This window comes from Pholcus phalangioides, unplaced genomic scaffold (genome assembly GCF_987345545.1).
Source record: "Pholcus phalangioides strain wild (caught in Gottingen) unplaced genomic scaffold, Ppha-v1.0 ptg000003l_1, whole genome shotgun sequence".
Taxonomy (NCBI): domain Eukaryota; kingdom Metazoa; phylum Arthropoda; class Arachnida; order Araneae; family Pholcidae; genus Pholcus; species Pholcus phalangioides.
The window spans coordinates 40,733,349-40,740,296 of record NW_028301596.1 but is presented as its reverse complement, the minus strand read 5'-3'; the positions used below and the strand labels follow the sequence as shown (position 1 = coordinate 40,740,296).

Below are 6,948 nucleotides of genomic sequence, written 5' to 3'. Positions count from 1 at the left end.
TCAAACTTAAGGCAGCATTTTACAAAGTAAACATGTTGCACTTATTCTGAAGGTGATCATTCCAATTCTCCTTTCACTGTCCTTCTTTCTCCCCCCCCCCCCCCCAGAAGAATAAAACAGAAGTTAATTGATTTATTATCCAAAATTTTGGTTCAAGAAGTGCTGGCATTTTGTCTAATCGAAAAAGCAAAAATGTATTGGGCTTTTTTTTGCCGCTGTGGTAATCGAGTGGTCATAGTGAGGGACTCGTATCGCGAGTGCTTGGACATGAACCCCCACCGTCGCCGCAGTGTTGGTCGGCTGAAGTGAGTTTTCTGTGGTTCCCAACTTCGACGCATAAGTACGAGCCGATCTCCCCCGTAAAAAATCTCGACACAGCGAACAACAGGCTTACACACACACAACGGTACAATTATTCAATCATTGCACTTCACTCACAGTTGGAAAATTCATGAGTGTGTGTCAGATGGCAGCACTACACAGAACAAGCATTACACACTAACAAACTTCACTATAGGTTCACAACATGTACCAATTTATTAGAAATTTATTGAAATGTCTTTACCAATGATTTATTGTACTTATTTATAACGCGCAGTTTCAATGCCATTTTTATAATGCTTATGTATTACCATTGAAATTTAATTTTCATTTTATGGCAAGTATAGATAACGCTAAAAACAGAAATTAATTAAAATAGGAATGCAAATTTATTGAAAGCGAAACTGCCTTAAAACAGATGCTTCATTTGAGATTCATTAAGAGGGTTGGTGCACGCAAATTTTCCAAAAAACACATTGTTCAATTTTTAAATACTATGAAATTTTCTGTGTCTGTGTTTCAACTGTTCAATCTGTTGAATCAAATATTTAAACTGCTGGCAGGCATTACACAATGCTAATGTCTTTCACTAAAATTCTTTTTTCCCCAAAACTAAGTTTTTGTTAGATAAGGAACATTTTTTTCGAACACCACTCATTGAAATGCCTTGAAACTTTGCGTGTCTCTCAACACTATGGTGTTTACTATCCGCGCTCGACAAGGTTGTACCACTTTCGTATGAATAAATTTTCTCGTTATCTATTTTGTTGTTTTCTGAAATAACAGTTGGTGACTTGGCAACTAACAATGTCCAATTCATCGGAGCAACCAACGGAAATGTTTCATGTTGCTGTCAAAGTCCTACCGTTTTGAGCCAAACAACCACATCGTTTCTCTCCATATGTCGCCACCTGGGGGCTAACGTCGTAAGAGCTATTATCTGAGCTGAGGGTCCATACGCAGTCACGTTCAGCATTCATACATATGTTCTAAGGATTGGAAATGTCTGTCCTCTGTAGTTCAATGGGTAGAACACTCGCCCGGACAGTGAGAGATTGGTGGTTCGATTCCCCACAGAGAGGAATGTGAATTTTCTTTCCGAACTACATCTCGATCTCCACTTGGTTATCCAGACTTTCGTACTTCGTAACCACATCTGTGGTTCAAAGAATTGGATTCTCAGTTCCTGGCGAGAGGAATTACCTCTGATGTCACACACACTAAATACCACACAGCCGTTGCACAGCTATGGATACGAGTGTATTGGCACATGTGAGTGACCTCATCATGAATCCACCGACAAAAAACGTACGACGCACTAAAAAAAACACCTCCAAGCTGAATTTGCTGAACCAGATGAACGACGCTTGCAACTTTTGATGTATAAAGTCGAGCCGGGCGATCGTCGACGTCGACCTTCGGCGTTACTCCGAGAAATGTGGGATCTACCCGGTGGCCGTATGCCTATGCTGATCTATCCTAAATCGCATATTGAAATCAATAATAAATCAGATACGAAGTTCATAATCGATTTCATCCTCAATTTAAATCGTTCGAGATTTCCACGGCATTATACTCTTCTTGAGCCATCAGTCAGTCTTCTTTATAGTTGACCAATTTCTTTTTTTCTTTGTGAATGGGGAGGTGGTGCAGTTTGTACTTGTGCTATTGGTTGATATGGCGTCTTGTGGGATTACTTTGTCTTCATTGTCCTCTATTTATCTAATTATTTTCTTCACTTCATTCACTCTACTTTTGTTTTTAAAAATTCTGAAGTGACGTCATCAATTTTAAAAGCGTTATAACTCATTAATTATGGGTCAAATAACAAAACTGAAAGCACTTTTATATATACGTTTTTCAGAAGGAATCACGTGTGTAATTATTGGTTGGTCCATAGTTAGCACTCTGTATATAAATTGAGGAAACAAAACCATTCGAAATTTTCGTTGACCTGTCTGATGAGTTGAGATATACACTATTACAGGGTGTTTTTCCTGCATATTGTATTCACGTTCATGCTAATTTTTTCGAAACGTGACCATGCCAAATGAATCAAGCTTCATTGCAGGGTATAAGATCTCCGCGATTATATATTGCTTGTCAAAAAAATAAGTTTTTACCAGCATCATCTGCTTTTGGCTGAAAACAATATTTTCTGAATTGATGCATATTTTGGCAATATGTTGATGACTTTTTTTTTTATGTCGTAAATTATTATTTTTTATTTAATATGTTATAATTAAGGTCAATTATAGTGAAATTATATTTTATGCAATCAAATATCAGTTGATATACATTTTTATTGTGAAACATTCAACACTAATGATAAATACGTGTGACGATAACATCTTTATATCATCTGTTATTGTCTGAAAATTGTATTAATTTTTGAATTAATGCATGTTTCAACGCTGCTTATGGCTGTTTTTTAAAAAATTCATGTTCATATTTTTTGTGATCGATTAAATATATTACAGTTGAGCTCAATTATGGTTAAATTTCATGCAGTCAAATATCAGTTGACATAATTTTTTTTCGTATTTTGTTCCTTTGGATTTGAATCAAATAAATGGGTTAATAAAGACCACTATAAGTTATCATTTCACATATTATTTGACCATCATGCAGTTATAAAGTTACGGTTTCGATAATTACACATTTCAATATGAAATGGTTTTTGTTTTACTCGAGTCATATTCTATGGTCAAAAAAAATATAATCTTTTTTAAATTCATGTGTATTTGAACGATATTTTATAGGGGCAGCGATATTTTATCCAGCAACCTCAATATAACCTAAAATCATTGTTTTCTTCGGAGGATGTGATTATTTTTTTCGTAGAGCAGTCCTTTTCTTTTGTTGAGTTGATATTAATGCTTTGAATAAAACGATTAGCATGCATTAGTGGTGCTTTATAAAGTCACACTTTGGTTTTTGTCCATGGCTGGTGGAAATTCAGTTTCATGCTCTTATCCATCATACTCATATATTTTTTTAAATTATATGAGTATGATGGATAAGAGCATAATTATACAGTATGTATAAATTTCGCAATATATTTTTTCCCCTGAAGGTCTGGCCGTCAAATACGAAAATATTAGAAACATCTTTGCAATTCACAATGATAAACACAACACCGAAACAACTTTTCAAGATGTTCTACAGTGCTCAAGTGGGTGGATTCAACTGTCCGAGCGGAATGGGGTGCTCCACCCTTCCGTCATGCAGTCCTTGATCGATCAAACTTTTGATTGCAATTTTTGTGATATGATTTTATATAACTTTCTATAATTATCTATTATTAGTGCCCGTTGCACTTTGACTTTCAATTCATTAATTCGATTCTTCGATTTACGTAATTTTACATTACGATTCAGTATATGTAATCTTTGACATATCAATAAATTCTAGTTTTGCTGAAGATGCCAAATTTCTCCGGGGAGGGGGGAAGGGCAAAGCGCTTACGTTGCTTCTTGCGACAGAGCCTGGGTGTCTCGCGGGTTCCAGCCATCTATCACCGAGAATGTTCTCGAACAACGGAGGATATTTTAGCAAGTATTAGTAAATATGATGCGAGATAGCAATGTCATTTATTGGATTGCATAATAACGAAAACAACACGTCATACTTCTATCAACAGTGTCACCACAAACATAATTTTCGTCAAAAATCATAACAATATTACTGCTCCAGTTTACCAACGTTGCAGCGATGCTTTTGCGTGTTAATTTCATTGAAACTTTTCTTTTTTTTAGTAATCATCATTTTTTTAATTCTACAATTACCTCTGAGGATCCAGGCACCCTTATTTCGGAACCACTGGGTTAGAGGAAGCTGCCAAACCAGTGATGCTAAAGTTGGGACATATTTCGTTCGCAGGTTTGTGTAAAGAAGTTACAAAACTATATTATAGCATCCATTTCGAAGTGCAAGAAATCTTTTCTGCGTAACTGTCTATTATCATTTTGAAGCAACCCGCTGAAACCAAAGACAGAGTAAGATCCAAAAGCAAGGAATCAAGCAAAAACATTGAATGCAATGCTAATAAGAATATTTATTGAAATATATTCGATACATGTAATCATAAGACCACACACATACACAAAAGCAGGCCCTGAGGTTTTTTGTTTTAATACCAAAAAAAAATAATCGAAGTCCATGATAGTCGTTTGCCATTTAATTTCCTAGATTTATAGAACAGCTTCTCTTTATCGTCCTAGAGGGAAAAAAAAAATTATATAATTGATAAAATCCAATAGTGCCAGAAATACGATTCAGTAAGATCATACTGAACCATATAAGATTTTTTTCTATTGGTTGAACTTATTACTACGTAGCAATAGGCGTACGCAGAATTTTCTCGAGGGGGGGGGGAAGTTTACTTTTTTTTTTCCTGCAAAACAACGCTATAATCTTAGCTCAAGGGGGGGGGGGGAATTAGAACCCCAAAACCCACCCTTTCTGTACGCCAATGCTACTTAGATTCCACTCAAAAAAGAGCGAATATCATCAAAGACGATTATTATCTGTACTTCACGAGCTGAGCCATCCCTTGTCAACCATATTAGTTGGGCCATTTCAGAAGAAATTTATATTAGAGGAACAATCGAAGAAGGTGGAGTATTCAAAAGAGGAATCCAGTCCAGGGTGTTCTTAAAATGGTGAAACTGATGAATCTAACTTTACTAATTTAGATTGTTTCCTTATTATTACTAATCCAAGCACAAGTACTTTCGATGATAAAGAATCAAGAGAATGAAAAATTAATTTGTGAAAGTTATCCCCGTTTCCTCACGATGCAATGGAAGAGTGACTTCTAAAATAATTAAAAAACACTGTGTGGTGGAGAGTCAAAGTGCCGGTTGGTTTTCCGGTTTTTTTTTTTTCACCAGTTAACCTGGAGTTTTTAGGTGGAAGACATGGTAGCTACTGCTGTTGTTAATTTCGTAGATTGCCATTTCTTCAGATATGGCGAATGCTGGGTGATACCTGTAATTTTTATGCTTCGTTTATTGCTTGAAACCTCGACTACTATGATCCCTGACGTCAGTTTCCTTTCGATCACATATTTAACCGCTTCGCTAAGAAATGATCTGTTTGATTAATCGGTGATAAATATGGTAAACTTGTCCTAACCTAACGCATGTCAGAAAAAGGAAGGACAGAAGGAAAGTACAAAAAAAAAGCAAGTGAAAGGAAAACAGTATAATACTGTATAAGAGAGATATATATACACTTATCTATTATATACTCTTACCTCCCGCCCTTATCTGTAATATTTACAGATAATAGAATAAGTACGAGAAGTAGATTTTTCTTTTCAACCTCAATTCTCTCTCTCTCTCTCTCTCTACCCGTTCTCTTTCGCTCTTAGATGTATATAGTAGGAGGATACATCTCGGAGGTAAAAAGAGCTGCTTTTTTTTTTCGTAGCGTTGCAACAAGGCCTCGCGGTGATCAGGAGAGAGGAAAGAAAACAAAATCACTTTTTTTAATTTATTCCACTATTTATTTTTAATTACATTATTATTACAATTTATTCCGTTTGGACGTAATATTACGTCCTTCATCATAAAGTGGTTAATTTTCCATCAAGACATAATATTCTTTACTAATCAGAGCCCTTGAATTCCATTTAGTATCATTATACTAATTGGAATCCAAGGGCTCCGATTAGTTTCATTACTTCTGAAGAAAAAGATGAGAGAAGTATAAAACACATCATTTAACTGATGATGAACCGAGATTACATTTTAAAGCTTCAACCAAATCGTCTGAATAACATACGCACTTCGAAATCTTACACAAACTTTTCTGCAATATACCCACGCACAAAACATTCCAGCGTGCACCAATTCATTAGAAATCCGTCCAAAGTAATGTTTATGAGGTTCATCATTAGGATTTCTTCCACGGCGATAAACCATAGATGTGTAAAGTCTGTTTATCTGCTCTTGCCGTTTCTCGCGCGCCAAGATGCTTGTGATACCTTCCAATTAGTGTGACTGGCTTCGGCTTGCTTTAGATTTTTCAGTTTGATCTGAGATTCCCTATCGAGTTTTCTTCTAAAATTTAAAATATGTAACTATTTAATTTTTCCTTCTTCAAAGTCATTGCTTCAGTAACTGGATCTTTCATTATATGGTGATGAGCTGCTTTTCGATCCCTCCAACGAGCTCTAAGGAGAGATTAAGACACCCGTTGTCTTCGTAGTCTAGTGGTCTCGGGCGCTCATCCGGCAAGTGAGAGGACGTGAGTTCAATTCCCCACAAGCGCAGTTAAATTTTCTCTCTTTCGGAAATTAATCTCCGCATCGCCAGCTGTTAAAAAAACCTTCGTATGGATAGCGGAGAGTGACGTCATCCTCGGTTGATCCAATGTAGTACCTTAATAATGAGTCGCTTCTCTGGCACATCATCCAGGATCCGCCTGTTCCATTCGAAGCTGACGATGTTTGCCTCTGTTCCATTCACAGCTAAAGATGTCTTCCTTCGCTCGGGCATGGGTCCAATTCGGCGGCGGATAGAAAAGATCACCCCCTCCCAAGAGCGGAATAATATGGGGAAATTTTTCTGTCCCGTAAAATACGGGATGATTCGAGGAACTTTCACCATTCACCCCTTC

At 36.5% G+C, this 6,948-nt stretch overlaps 1 protein-coding gene across 2 annotated transcripts in view; it reads right to left on the bottom strand.

Annotated features, from left to right (window-relative positions):
- Window positions 1-4,358: 4,358 nt before the first annotated feature.
- LOC149088607 (uncharacterized) overlaps window positions 4,359-6,948 on the bottom strand; it is a 49,214-nt gene continuing 46,624 nt past the window's right edge. For both annotated transcript variants that reach the window (XM_089248175.1, XM_089248182.1), the window contains one exon: window positions 4,359-4,540. The gene's annotated coding sequence lies outside the window, so the exon portion shown is untranslated. The remainder of the gene's footprint in view (window positions 4,541-6,948) is intronic.